This window comes from Delphinus delphis, chromosome 16, assembly GCF_949987515.2.
Source record: "Delphinus delphis chromosome 16, mDelDel1.2, whole genome shotgun sequence".
Classification (NCBI taxonomy): domain Eukaryota; kingdom Metazoa; phylum Chordata; class Mammalia; order Artiodactyla; family Delphinidae; genus Delphinus; species Delphinus delphis.
In genome coordinates this window covers 61,989,386-62,004,816 of record NC_082698.1, presented here as the reverse complement: position 1 = coordinate 62,004,816, position 15,431 = coordinate 61,989,386, and the positions used below count along the sequence as shown (strand labels likewise).

At 52.2% G+C, this 15,431-nt stretch overlaps 1 protein-coding gene across 3 annotated transcripts in view; it reads right to left on the bottom strand.

Annotated features, from left to right (window-relative positions):
- LRRC20 (leucine rich repeat containing 20) overlaps positions 1–15,431 on the bottom strand; it is a 66,559-nt gene that overhangs the window by 3,447 nt on the left and 47,681 nt on the right. The gene's annotated exons all lie outside the window — the stretch shown is intronic.

The window sequence follows — 15,431 nt, the reverse complement described above, 5'->3', positions numbered from 1 at the left end:
CGGTTCCTCACACCTAATCTTTAGGATCACTCAGTCTCTGGTTCAAGTCCCAGGTCAGCCACATAACAACTGTGTACCTAAAGCAAATTATTAAACTTCACATCATATACGTGAAAAAGACAAAAACTCTAATTTGAAAAGATACATGCACCGTAATGTTCATAGCAGCACTATTTACAATAGCCAAGACATAGAAGCAACCTAAGTGTCCATCAACAGATGAATGGATAAAGAAGATGTATATATATATATATATATATACAATGGAATATTACTCAGCCATAAAAAAGAATGAAATAATGCCATTTGCAGCAACATGGGTGGACCTAGAGATTACCATACTGAGTGAAGTCAGACAGAGAAAGACAAATACCATGATACCAATTCTAAGTGGAATCTAAAATATGATACAAATGAACTTATTTACAAAACAGAAACAGGCTCACAGACATAGAAAACAAACTCATGGTTACCAAAGGGGAAAGGTGGGGTCGGGGAGGGACAAATTAGGAGTATGGGATTAAGAGATACACACAACTATATATAAAATGGATAACAAGGATTTACTGTAAAGCACAGGGAACTATATTCAACCTATATGGGAAAGAATGTAATAACCTATACGGCAAAGAATCTGAAAAAAATATATATGTATAGCTGAATCACTTTGCTATATACCTACAACTAACACAATATTGTAAATCAACTATCCTTCAATTAAAAAAATAATAAAATAAACTTCCTATCAGGGTAATAATAGTATATACCTCACAGAGTTGTTTAAGGATGAATGAGAGAATATCTATACGGTGATTCCTCGGAGATATTGCGGGTTTGGTTCCAGACCACAGCAATAAAGTGAATATCGCAACAAAGCGAGTCACGTGAATTTTTTTTGGTTTCCCAGTGCATGTAAAAGTTATGTTACCCTACACTGTAGTCTATTAAGTATGCAATAGCATTACGTTTAAAAAAACAATGTACATACCTTAATTTTAAAATACTTTATTGCTAAAAAAAATGTTCACCATCATGTGAGCCTTCAGCAAGTCAGTCTTTTTGCAATAGTAACATCAAAGATCACTGATCACAGATCACGGGAGTTTGCCCTCCCTTAGCACCTTGGGGTGAGTGGCTCTGAGCTCCCTGGGGGCTGGCTCTGTTCGTTAGACCACGGGTCCAGTGCTGGAGGCAGGGGCAACTCTTAACCTCCTGAGAGCAGAGTCTATCTTTGTCCTTGAATCCCCAGGGCCAAACACTATACCTGGCACATAGACATGGTGGGTACAAAAACACGTTCTGGGCAGCCGGCAGGGAGTTACTAGGGTGGGTCGTGGTCGGGAGCTGGGTCCCAAGCGAGACTGGCTATAGTGCGGCGAGTGGGGCTCTTGTTTGACAGGCAGGAACCTGCATGATGGATGAGGGGACAGGAGTCGTGAAGGAGGCGATGGGGAGGGACCCAGAGCCCAAGGCAAACGTGGAGGCTCAGGTAGGGAAAGAAGCAGAGATAAGGCGTTTCTAGAATGCAAGGTTATGACCAGATGCTACTCCTGGGAGGGGAGGAAAAGCAAGATCAACTGCTCTCAGTTCCTGCTCACCTTGTGCTTCCTCTGGAGCTCCTCCGCATTCTAATGTCACATCACACAGCTGCCAGCAGCCGGCTCCTCTATGCCCCTTACTGGGTGGGGCGGCTGCTGGAGTGGGGGCTGAAGGAAGGGGTTGCCTGTGGCATTTCTTGTCTTTATTCATGGAAAGTGGGCCCCCAATTTCCCTACCAGTTAATGGCTGGGAAGAGAAGGGCTAATGACTTGGAAGCTTCCCCTTCTCCACATTAGCACATTAGCTTTGTAATGGCCAACAGCACAGCCAGCAGCTGGGCAGGCGGGACAGACACGCCATCCCCTCTGCCCCTGATCGCCCAGATAAGAAAATCCTCTTGCCTTGGGCTCTTAAGAAGTCAGGTCATTTCACAGGGTATTATACCCCATGTGGCACAGGAGGAAATCAAAGCCCAGGGAGGTTAACACCTTGTTAAAATGGGCCCAAGGGACCTGGGAGTCCAGTGGTTAAGACTCCACACTTCCGATGCAGGGGATGCAGGTCCCATCCCTGGTCGGGGAACTAAGATCCCACATCCGCGGGGTACAGCCAATTAAAAAAAAAAAAGGGCCCAAGAAGGGAGGCTGCTTCTAGGAACTGATATTTGAGGCCCTGTGCTAGGTGGTTCTTCATAATGACCCATCTGGCAGATAAGGAAACTGGGCCTTGGCTTCTCCATGCTGACAATGATCCTCTAACTCTGCTCCAGCTCCCCTGGATTTTTCAACCAGGCCTGACTTTTGTGCTTCAGTGTTCATCTCTCATTGTCCAATTTTAGCAAGAATTCTGCTAAGTTGGTTTAGTCAGAATCCTCCACCCTCGATACCTAATCAGGTTCCTCACTGTCCACTATCCCCTAGGTGACGTCAGATCACCCTGGCCTGCCTTCAGGCAAGAACTAGGGGTTGCTAAGGACTTTCTCTCTCTGGACTCCGTGACTCCTCCACCCCTCAGCCAGGGAGGCCTGCGGGCTGCAGAGTGGCCAGTGCTCCTGAGATGGGGAGGAGGGTCTCCCTGTGATGCCCCTGCCGAGGTTTGCTGGGCGTGGCACGAAGACCAGCTGCAGCCCGGCTTGGAGCAAATCCCCGTGACTCCAGGCCTAGAGACAGCAGCGCTGCCTGAGTCCTCAGCCTGTCTTTTCCAAGTACCACTCACTGAGCTGGCCTCTTCAGGGTCTTCAGCGTTCTCCAAACCACTCTGCCCAAGGACAGTGGTGGCGGGGATTAAGTGCATCTCTTTCCCCTGATTTAACCGCTAAAGGTGCTTGAGCAGCTTAGAGGAAGGAGCAATGGGGCCACCAGAATGTGTCAAAGCTGGCAGAATCAACAAACTGGAGCAGGCAGGCTAGCAAGCAACAAGCCCAAGTGCCCAATTGGGAGTTTCTGGATAAAGCTTAAAAGAACATTTACGCTCAGAGCATCCTGACAAGAGCGGGAGATGGCTGGAGGGTAGAGAGGACGATATGAAATGATCTGCGTTTTGTGGGTGGGGAACCGGAAGCTTGAAGAGGCTACATAAGCTTCCTAGGGCTACAAGCCACATTGGCGTCATGGTGGTAATGGAAGCCAGGTCCCTGGACTTTGGCACACCTGGAGAGGAAGAGGAGCCCAGCTCTGCCCTCTCCCCTGGGCCACGCCTTCATCCTCATTCGCCCATGTCCTGTGGATCCTCATATTCCAGCTCAAAGGCCCCCTCCTGTCACTCCCTCTGGTCCGCATCCAAAGTCCCATAACCCTTTATACAAGACTCACATCACGCATCACACTCTGGGACTATGTTCACCCTATAAGTGCAGTACCTGGCACAGTGCTCACAGGTGCTCAATAGCTGTTTGTTGGATGAATGAGTGAACGAACAAATGGATGCACATTTTACCTCCTGAACTAGATCGTAAGTTCCTTCAGGCTCAGGACCACCCTGGGCTGGGCACACGGTGGACCCACCACCAACACCACTTGATTAAGCAACTCTGACCTCAGTACATTTAAGAGTTGGGGCCCTTCCCCTGACCTGACCCATTCTGGGCACTTTTGCCAGTCAGGGCCAGGCCTCTGTGGGCCAAGGCTGTGATAGGTTACTGGCCCTTTAGTGCAATAATCCAATTTAGAAAATGAGAAAATATTGATGAGCGGAAATAAAATCACCCATGTCTCACCACGCAGAACCAATCACTGTTAATGTGAGGTACATGGCCTTACCAACTTTTAAACATGCATGTGTGTGTGTGTGCGTGTGCGTGTGCGTGTGTGTGTGCATACACAACTATGTTTCAAAAATGGCCTCCTAGGACTTCCCTGGTGGCGCAGTGGTTGAGAGTCCGCCTGCCGATGCTGGGGACACGGGTTCGTGCCCCGGTCTGGGAAGATCCCACATGCCGCGGAGCGGCTGGGCCCGTGAGCCATGGTCGCTGAGCCTGCGCGTCCGGAGCCTGTGCTCCGCAACGGGAGAGGCCACAACAGTGAGAGGCCCGCGTACTGCAAAAAAAAAAAAAAATGGCCTCCTAGATACTATGCCATAACATGCTTTTCTTGATGACACACTGTGAACATCTTTTCAGGTTACAAGTCTGACATTATTACGGCCACGTCGTGGTCCATGGAATGGAGGGATCACACTTTAGCTCACGTTTCTACTGTTAGACATTCAGTTTTTTTCCAGCTTTCGCCATTACAGACAATGAGAGACGGATCCAACCCTCTTCCCACCGCAGACAGCCCTCCCAGATTCCTGCCTATGTCTGTGGAAGCTTAAAATAATCAATAAAAGCAGAATCAGAGTGGGCAGTATTTAGAGAAAATTACTTCTCCAAGGTCAGCTTGACCTCCCTTCACTAATCATTGGCACTATTGACTGGCAAACTTGTTTCATGCCACTGGGACCAGCTAGAGGCAAGATGATAAAAATGACCGTTTCAGAGCACGATTCATCATGTGTGTGGTACCCATGGTCTGAAAGGAGGCTGAGAGGAAGAGGGGTCTGGGCCCAGGGAAGTGGTAAGGGGTACTGAGTGAGCTTCCCAGCACAGAGGTAACCCAGCAGAGACCAGTGACTTCTGATTCCTGCTTTGGGTGGAGCTGAGTCCCACGACATCTAAGGTCCCATCTGGAATTGGGATGAGAGGCTCCCCAACCTGGTGGCCTAGGGCCCCAGTTCCCTGGCTTCCTTGGCAGCTTAGAAACAGAGCATGGCGCCCTGTTGGCCGCCCAGGCTGGAGCCACACTGGACAGTTGACACATGGCTGGCTGTCTCACTTCTGATCCAGGTGATCTCCTACCAGCCAGAATGCCTGATTTTTCAGGATTTTTCAGCTTCTCTGCCTCCAGTCCCCAAAGGATCCCAATCGGTGAGCGTGGAGCCTGAGGCCTCCTTACAATGGGACCTGGGGCGCTGGGTAAAGATGCAGCGGCAGCGCCCCAGCCCTAGTGCCTCAGGCCTGTGGGCAGCACGTGGGAGGCTGCCTTAGCCTCCCCAGGGGGCTGTGGGCACATCCGTGCTGGAGAATTCAGGCTGGCCTGGCATCAGCCTTGACACAGCTTTTGGTGCCTGGTGCCTCAACAACAAAGATCAAGGATGCTGAGCTGAGCTGAGCTTCACGCCCCACTCGAAATGCCACAAGACACAAGCAGGCAAACTATGGTCACCTAGCGGGACAGAGAATTGTGCCTGTAACAAGGAGGCTCCCGGGCCACACTCACGGCTGGGTCTGTCCCTTCACAAGCCCGGGGAGGGCAGTGATCAAACTCCCCCACTGCACAGAGCCCTGGCCCGAGCCCTGGCCCGAGCCCTGGCTGTCGGGGGTGGGGGGTGGGGGGATGTGTGCAGGAAGAAAGCAGCAGCAGCGCTTGTGCTCAGGAGGCACAGAGAACACTGCACGCCCTTGACAGTCCTGCAGGCTGAGTCCCTCAAGGAAGTCTGTTTGGCTTGGGGAGTTCTAAGTCCTCTGATGAAAGAGAGGCCAGCTGTGGGAGGGGATGGTGCAGAGACCCAGGCCCTGACCTCGGATCTGCCATTTGGAGTTGTGCAACCTCAGGCAGGGCCCTAACCTCTCTGAACCTCAACCTCTCATCTTTAAACGGTCCTCGGCTTCATGGGGCCACAGAAGCTGGCAGAAGGGACCACGCGGCGCTCCCCAAGGAGGTGTAGAGAGTGTGGCGGGCAACCGGCAAGAGGATGGGGAGCACAGAGTGTTTTACGGAATACGTTAATGAACCTTAAGTGCAGGCTGTGGGGAAAGAAAAACAAAGGGGGAGAAAAGCCCCCACTGTGATTTCCTCCTCCTCAGCACCTCAGACTGTCCAGCAAGGTGGGCCCACAGGCTCCCAGTGCGGCCACCTGCCAGCACTGCCCCCTCCTGCACACTGCCCCGCCTGGATCCCACGTGCAGTCAAAGCCGGGTCAGAACACGGTCCCCTTACTGGCTGCTCTGGAGACAGCTAAGTAAGTAACTCGGACTGCCTGGCCCAAGCCTGGGGATTTGCCTTCCCCGTCAGATTTCCCATTTTGCTCCCCTGTGCCCACCGCCCCTCTCCCCTGAAGTCCCCCCACCCCTGTGCTCTGCTTCTCCAACTGCTTCAGTTAGATACCCCGGGAGGGGCTCGGGAAAGAATGGCAGTTTTGCCATGGCCTCCCATTAAGTGTCTGCCGGTCCCTCCGTCACAGCTGGAGGTATGTGTGTCTATAACACTCACACTAGACTAGAGCCGCCTCATCTGCTGCACAGCAAGAGTCTGGAAGTGAGGGGTGAAGACGCGTGGGATGGAAAAGTAATCGCCTCCCCTACAGGCTCTTCTCCTGGGTGGGGTGGACATGTGAATAGCTCCTTTGTAAATCTTCTCCACGCTTGGAACCTAAGGTCGCTGCCACCAACTTTACAGCTCTTTCCACTCAGGCTTAATTAAGATCATTGTCAGAGAAATAAGACCTCCGTTATAATTGAAAAAATAGAAGAAAAGCTCCTAAGATAAGCACCAGATGGGAGTGAATTAGGTAGCGCCTCACCAGGGAAACCAGCTTCTGAGAAACAAAATGAGTGGAAGGTGGTGGTGGAGGGGAAGTGGGTGAAGTGGCCAGGACAAGCAGCAAGGAAGTGGTGTGCTGGCTAACGTTTAACAATCCACTTCCTGAGGGAAACAGCCCTGATGTGGGGCATTTGCCGATCTTGCGCGGTGTAAACATTCCTCCCATGACCGATTTCAAGCTACCAAGGTGAGGTCACTGAACTTGAGCAAGCACCTCCAGTAATGGTGAGTCAAGTAGCCCGCCCGGGCAGGACCACAGGTTCCTGAGCACAAGGTGTCAGAGCTCAGGCCAACTCCTGTCCACCTACACTAGGATTCTTTGGAATAAACTTGAACTTTGGGAACCGGCCCGCTGTTTGGCTGTCTGCATGTTCTAAGTTGCCTCTGGCTCATTGATAAAGTTCCTTCTGAAAATGCCAGGTGAGCGGGCTGTGCTACAGGGAAATCACAAGTGGGGGTTTGTGGGCACTGCGGCAGCAGAGCCACCGTGCCCAGGGTCCAGGGGACAGTAGGCTCCATGGGAAAGAGGAACCCTGAGCAAAGAGGCAAGTCCACAGAGCTCACCTCTGCCACCCTCCCAGCCGACCGTCAGCTCTCACGGCTGGGCTGACTGCTCTTCTCATCCTGATGCAGCTACACACATACACACACGCAACAGATACTGAGAGGAGGAAGAAAGAGGCTACAGCTTCTTCAGGGATGGAATGTGCTTGTTGATGGAAGGTTCTGCTTTAGCTCCATGGTTCTATCTTGCCTGCACATTGGAATCATCTGGGGAGCTTTAAAAAATCATCAAGCCCCAAACCCACCATCAGAGATTCTGACTTGGATCTCTGGGGTATTGGGGTAGTGCCTGGACACAGGTGTTTTTAAAATCTCCCAATGATTTGAATGCACAGCTAGTTTGAGTACCACTGGTCCTCCCAGTGAGGCTTAATGAGAGAATCTGGTGAAAACACTCATATAGCACTTCCACCCCAGGATGCTGCCCACCTGCTTCACTGTGTGGGGCAGAGCTGTCAAGAGCTAGGCTGATTGCCTGCGTTCGTGGCATAGGGAATCCTGCCTCATCACCTTACACTGTTCTCTCCACCCCAAGGAAGTTTCCCTCCAACCAAAGTTAGGTGCTCTAGCCATAACTTTCCTGTGGCTTTCAATCTCCCTCCAGCTATATGCAAAAATCATCTCTCCTTATGCAAAGCACTGTCCTCAATAGCGGGGGTTCTGCAGCAAGACTGCCTGGGTTGGAAACCCTGGTTTTGTCCAGGCAGCATGACCTTGGCCAAGTTACTTAACTTCCCTGAGCCTCCGTTTCCTCACCTGGGGAGAATAATAGTGCCTGCCTCATAAGGTGGTCGTGAGCGTTAAATAAGAGCACACTTGCAAATGGTTAGAGAAGATCCAGATATGAAATAAATGGCCACTAAGTATCAGCTAGTGTAACTGACCATGACATGAGCCCCGTGAGAACAGGGAGTGGGCTTTGTCCGCCTCCATCTCCGGCACAGCGCCTAGCGCACGGCAAGCTGCTCAATCAAAAAACGACAACTGGCGAATGAACGTTTCCCAAATGCCTAAGTCCGTGTTCGTGACCCTGCGAGCCTCTTACTCCCTGAATAAGGCCCTTGCAAGGCTGAGCTTTGAGAGTCAGAGCGTCTGGGCTGCTCTCCAGCACTCTGGACAGAGAGAGAGACAGACGGTCCCTTAGACTGGCTTGTCTAAGGGAGCAAGAAAGTACTTTGTTTTAAGCAGATGTCAAAGAAGTTTTCTTGCTGTTCACCTGTGTGCTCCCAGCAGAGTGCTCCCAGCACCCTGGAGAACTGGAGGTTCTGTGGGTAATCAAATTTTACCACTCAGTGGCTGGCACAGAGAATGCCATCTGGACAGAGACCAAGTGTGTGAAATGTCTTCTGCCCAGAGACCCGGCTTGCTAGTTCCCTTCAGGCAGACACATGTGGGCAGGAGCTGCAACAGGAGCTTCCCTCCCCTCCATGTCTGGGGACCATGTCTAATTTGCACTAATTGCTGTTGAAGACTGTTTGCTTACTCCTAACCTCCCCCTCAAGCGGCTCCACAGCCAGCAAGCGCTCCTACACTGTGTCTAGTGATGGCGTCACGATCGATGCCTGTACTGACTGCTCACTGCCCGTGGGTACAGGGCAGCACTCTGCTGGTGCTGGACAAGGGCATTCTGGGCAGACGGCATGAGTCCGCTGTGCCAAGCAGGCAGCTGCCGCCTTGAAGGGTGAATCATCTTCCCCTGGGCACTGTGGCACTCAGCGCTTGGAGGGCAGGGCAAGGCTCAGACTGTCGCCAGCTGGCTGTGCTCGGGACGGGGGGTGGGGGGTGGGAGGGTAATTCAAACCCAATATCCAGGGATCCATCCATTCCCCCCGGATGGGCTTGGAGCCCAGGATCCCGGGGCAGGAGGAATGTGTCAGGGGTTTGACATTGTCTTCCCAGACCTTCTCTGCTTTGACCTGTCTTAGGGGCTAACAGCCTTCTCTGGCAGGCAGGGAGCTACAGGAAGCGTGCTTGCCAATCAGCCCCTTGTAAATACCAGCTAGAAGGCCGCTCACAGGGAGAGCTCCTTTCTCTGCAACCGCAGGGCTCCCGCCAGGGCTGAGCGAGGCCAGCATAAGAAAACTCTGCCCTCGTGACCTGGCCAATAGCTTACTGGTGCTACCAGACGTGTGGCACCCGACCTGCTACCCCAGGCGCCATCCACACCCTCCTCTCCCATCACATGAAGACCTGGCAGGCTCTGGAACACCAAAGACATGTGGGCCCAGGCGCACCAAAGACCTGGGTTCAAATCCTGCCTCCACCAGGCCCCTGGGCAGTCTGCTTAATCTCTCTGAGCCTCTCTCTTAGCCATCAAGTGGAGGTAACGCCCCCTATCCAGAAGAGAGGCCTGAGCAGATTAAATGAGACGATTACAGAGGAGCAGGGTCAAGCAGCCATAGCTGTTAGGTTTTCAAGTCTGTGCGATTTTATCTTTTCAGATCAAACAGAGCTTTATTTCCACTTCTGCTTTTCTAGGGTTTCTTCTGTTTAAAAACTATTTTCTGGGCTCCAGTGAAAGAACTCTCCTTCTGTCCCCCCAGAGGCACAGAGTGGGTGTGATGCGGAACAATAGGACCAAGTCCCGCTCACTCCCGCTCCCCGGGAAGCCCTCCCCAGCCCAGCTTCCTCGTGTACCCCTCACTCAGCACTTGGTACTCAGTGCTTGTGGCTCAGGCCCCCAGCCACAGGAGAGTTCCAAGCGCGAGGAGAGCCTGCAGAACCTCTCACTAAGGGGCAGCTTGGTCAAGCCCCAAAGTGAAATAAAGCCACATCTCTCTGCCCCTGTGCTGCTGATCAACTTAGTCTGTGAAACAGGGTGGAACAGTGATGTCAATGTCAGGAAAGGGCGATCCTGAGGTCCTAGTGGGCATTTGTGCCCCACGCTAAGGGAGGATATCCTGGAGAATCTCTTCTATTGATGGAGATCAGAGAGAAGCTGCGGCTCCCTGGAGGGATCTGCCCCTCCCCCGCCTGCCCAGAGAAGGAAAAAGATGCTGTGATACAGGGCCTGGGCTCCCAGTGATACACTGGGCTGTGGCAGGGATGCAGGTGCCCCCCTGGGCCAGGTGTGCTCCCTCTAAGTCTCCACAGTGCCCCCAAACCATCCTTGTAGCCCAGGGGACAAGGGTCCTGTACTTTGCGGAAACCTTGGGTACCCTGAGAAATTTGTAAGGCTTAAGGACCAGTTATGCTTGGGAGGACGGTGCGGCCATTAGCACAGTCAGCTGCCCGGAGGTGGCACCTGGTGCTTTAGGAAAAGGCCCTGCGCTTCTCAGGCCCTGCTGTGCGTAGAAAGCACCTGCGGGTCTTGCTCAGGTACACATTCTGATTTTCAGGAGGTTGGAGGTGGAGCCTGCGGTTCTGAATTTCTAACTGGTTCCCAGGTGATGCCCACACTATTGCTGGTCTGTGGATGACACTTTGAGAAGCCAGAGCCTCGACAGGGGTTCTCAAACTTCAGCATGCATCCGCATCACCTGGGGGGGAACTTATTAAAACAAACTGCTAGGGAATCCCCTGGTGGCCCAGTGGTTAGGACTCGGCGCTTTCACTGCCGTGGCCTGGGTTCAGTCCCTGGTCCGGAACTGAGATCCCATAAGCCAAGTGGCACAGCGAAAAAAAAAAAAAAAGATGCACAAATTGCTGTCTGTCCCCACTCCCCCAGTTTCTGATTGAGGAGGTCTGGGGAGGAGCCTAAGAATATGTATTTCTAACAAGTTCTCAGATGATCCTGCTGGTCCTGGGTGCCCCCACTCTGAGAACTATTGGCCTTGACAGTAAGAAGTGAAACTGTGTGAACACAGAATTAAGTAAATGCAGCCCAAAGCATCCCTACGTGATACAGGTACAGATGTCCCCCGCTATCTGAAAGTAGAGCATTCCTATAAAAGCTTTCGTAAGCAGAAATGGCATGAAGTGAAGAAGCAATTACCTTAAGACACATCTTATTAATGGACACACAGAATAAACTGAGATAAAGCACATGGCGGCTTGATGCTGAGATGTGGTTCTGGGGAAGGAGCTTGGCAGGGCCACTCTCTCTGCTCGGGGCACAAACTTCCTCTGTTAACACTCGCTGCAAAATAAATGCTGAATGCGATTTGCGCTTTTCCTATTTTTTCATAAAAGTGTAAATCCTCTTCGGATTTCCTTGATCAGAGAAAACAGGTACCAGTGCAGGTCTTTCGTAAAAGTGAAGTGATGTAAAGCAAACTTTGGAAAAGCAGGGGATATCTGTACTTTTCCTTTTAAAAGTGCTATTGCTTTATTTGTTAAATTCTTAAGAAGATTTTGTTTCCCTATGATCTCTCGTTCTTTCTGGAACAGTGGTTGCATGGGGTAAAAAACCCAGCAAATAGAGGGTGACGGAAAGTTAAATTCTAGCTTAACCAAAATAGTCTCCTGCTTAAGCAAAATGAAGTCTCCGAAACATCAGTACTTGGTCTCCCCTTCACTCCACATGTTCCAGGAACGTGTTGAATTGCTCTGTAGCATCGAGTAATTATAAGTTCTTCGGAGTGAACGCTGCTCCCACACCCACCTTCAAGGCCTGTGTGATGGTTGCTGGCGTAAAGAACTGAGTCCCTGGTTTTAACAGGATGGGTGACCCATCTTCTGCCCATGTCACCACTCACAGACCAAATGCTTCTACCTCCTCCAAAGCCTTTCCAGGGCTCTCTGGGGAGCCCCACCTCACAAGGACACGTGGACAGCCACCCTCTGCCTGGGAGCCTCCCCCTAGCACCTCAGCACTTCTGACCATGTCTTATTTGTAGTTTACTCTCCGCTCCCACTCAGACTTTCCCTACAGCCTGTACGCAGCTTAAGGTCAGGACCTGCATCTCATTCATCTCTGTCGCCCCTATTTCTGCAGAGACTCTCTCTCCCCAAGCAGTCTTGTTTATACACACTCAGAAGCTTCCATATACCAGAGGCTCCTTCTGGTTTGGAAAATCTAAGGACCATCCCACATCCCAGAAACCTGTGAGTCACTGTTGTCAGAATAAATACTCTAAGCTACAAACCCTTTCCTCCCTCTCGGAAGTGCCTGGCAGGCTTGTCCCCAAGGACCCGGGAAGCCTCCCATCTGGATGGGGGTACTTGCTATATGTGTGTGTCAGGGCCCAGCTTGGGGGGGTGGAGGAGAGGCCTGTGACCTGCACCACTTCCTGTTCATCTGAACCAGGCCCAGACCTACAGACTCAGGGGCTTAGGACAAAGGCAGAGAAAATGGTAAGACACGAGGCAGGACTTCTGGACTGAGAGCTTGGCCGTGCAGGGTGGCTGAGGTGGGATGGGGTGGAGATAAAGAGTCAGATGGCATTGAACCTGTCATCTACCTGGCTCCACACTCGGGTGAGAGGAGAGCTCATCCCCTTAGCCGAGGCATCACTGCCCATCCTCACGACACCCTCACCATCCAGTCACCCTGAGGATGCAGTGGTGGCGACCACGATGGACAGAGACGCGGGTGGAGATGAGAGGAGGGAAGAGTGTGGCGTAGTTGAGGGGTGAGAGCTGAAGGACAGGGAGCTGGCTGGCTGAGCACAGGCCCCAAATCTCTGCGGGACAACTCATAGAAGCGGCTTTCAATATTTTTTCATCATGACTCACTGTAAGAAATTCATTTTAGGAATTCCCTGGCGGTCCAGTGGTTAGGACTCCGCGCTTTCACTGCCGAGGGTGTGGGTTTGATCCCTGATCAGGGAACTAAGATCCCACAAGCTGCGTGGCGAGGCCAAAAGAAAAAAGAAAAAAAAAAAAACCATTTTACAGCATGACCCAGTACCTATATCTGTGCGGGTACATTGCAAAACTAAAATAAAAAGTCACAAAGCAGTATGTACCATGCTACAGGTGATGTACTCCAGCACATGCTGGTTTCACAACTTCTTAGTGGGTCACAGCTGGCAACTCGAAACAATCTACTCTATTATGTGTCAGTCATTTCGGAGGGCCTTGGAGCCTTTGGAATTCCTGCTCTGTACTGTGCTCCCAACCAGCTGCGCGCCCGCTGTATGCGGACACCACACTCATGTTGGGTGGGGGTAGGGAGCAGGGTGGCTCCAGGGATGAGAGCACAGGGAGGCCACATCACACACACGGACTGGAGGACTGTCCGTACAAGGCGGCAGCAACGAGGCCGCCACTAGCTAACCCAGATCCTCGACCTGAGGGCATTCAGCTACTGGTGAGCACCAAGGACGGGCACCCTCCCCGCCCTGTCCACCGGCGGTTGGACCAGAAAACAGAGGGCAGTGTCCCTGCCTCTCTCCCAGCCTGCATACCCTGATGAGGTCCTGTGCCTTCTCCCGTCCATGGACCAGAGCCCTCTCTCCTCTCCCTGCATCGTGGTCCAGAGAGTGGAGGAAGACTGGGCAGCGGCACTGTTCAGAAACAAGATGCTGCTGCCACCCTCGGCAACTTCCAGGCCTTCCTGAGGCCTTGCTGGAGGCATCTTTTGAGGAGTTCCCTTCAGAGGCTCCTCCGGATGCACCTGGGGGCTTGCTTCAGAGCTGCCTGTTCTCTACTAACTGAACTAAAGCTTTAAGGCAACCCATGCATCTCCAATTTATTTCTTTAAAAACGATTTTTTAAAAAATTTTCCAATCCTCTCTGAGGGCTCTAAAGGGGAACAATAAGCCATTCTTAAGGCATCCTAAGCTCCAACTACAATTATCCCCATGAGCTCCTGCAGGAGATCGGCTACAGCTGGTGAAGAGTGCAAAGCTATTTCCATAATGTAGGACTTTTCAGCCCTCACCTTCTTCACTGTGATTACTGCTCTCTTCCCTCCAATTGGGCTGCGAAGGCTGTGGCCTGGCCTTCCGATGGTTTGGGAGTTAGAAAGCCATCCAAGCAGTTAACTAGGATGGATTGGAGACAGGTAGAAAATAAAAGTGAGGACCCTCCTGCAAGGGAACCATAGCTGCCATCGTGTGCCCCTCTTTCCACCTGGTTGGGGGAGGACACCCATGCATCCCGCAGTGGAACAGGCCCTGGAATCAGCCAAGCACCTCGAGGAGCCGCTGGACACTCGGGGAAAACTAGAAGGCAGGGGCAGTCCCCGACATCTCCATGTCCCCCAGGCCTGGCCCAGACTGGGCAGCAGGGGGCTCTGTCACAGACCGAACTGACTGGGACACACAGCCCAGTGGCTGATGTCTCTGTTACCTGGCCAGGTGTGCAACAGACACTTGACCATGAAGGCCGGGGGAATGTCTTAGTGCCTCAGTCTCTACATCTGTCAAATGGGATGATCACCCTGTTGCCTTGGGTCTGCACACGAGCACTCTTGGTAAGCTGTAAGATGCTTCCATGTGTACACTTATTACTGTCACTCTGCAGAAAGTTAGAGATACGTGTACAAAAGAAGAAGTCAAAACCGCCGATCTTTGCTCTGGGAGCTGTTCAGCTAAGGAATGTTGTCAGCCTTGTGGGAGGGGAAAGATTAGGGAATCTGTGCCACCCTGTACTTCCCACTTTTGCTCGTACTGCAGCCAGCATAGACCACGCAGCCAGTTCTCCGGCTGGGGGCGCGGGAAAGCCACATTCTGGGGTGGGGCGTTGGGGAGGGTGGGGAGAAACTCCATTTGGAAGCTGAGAAGAGCTGAAGCTCAGAGAGGGGACGTGAGTCTTTCAAAGCTGCAGTTAGGAAGTGGGGAAGCCAATGGCCAATACTTGTCCTGACCTGCCTGCCTGCAGCTACCCACCCAGCTCTGGTCTTGGTATCAGCCTGAAGTAGCCCCTGCTTGGTTACTGCCCCATTTAGATAAGCAGCAGAAGGAGGTGGAGGCATCAGGAATGGCCTCCAAGAACAAGAGGTGGAGGAGGAAGGGCCCAGCAAGGAGAGCCCGGCTGAGAGTGAAGAGCTCAGGGCGAGACCCCGGGTGGTCAGGACAGCACAGGAGGAAGAACTGTGCAGTGAAAAGGCACTTCTGGGCATGCTCCTTCCGCTTAAAGACAGAACAAGGGCCCAAGTGACCAGGGGGGCCAACGCACGGGCCAGCCACCCAGTGATCCTGGTCTTGGGAGGCAAGACTGACCCAGAGCCCACCCCCAGGGCCTTCCCAGAGACCAGGCAAGGGAACCCCACTCCAGGCACAGGGCTGAGTTTTAGAATCATGTATTCTTATCCTGGCGCTTCTGTGGTCTCACTGTGCCACCCGATGCTCTCTCATAACCTCTCTGAGCCTCAGTTTACTCATCTCTAAAAGGATGGACCCAGACGTTCAGAACTTAGCTGGT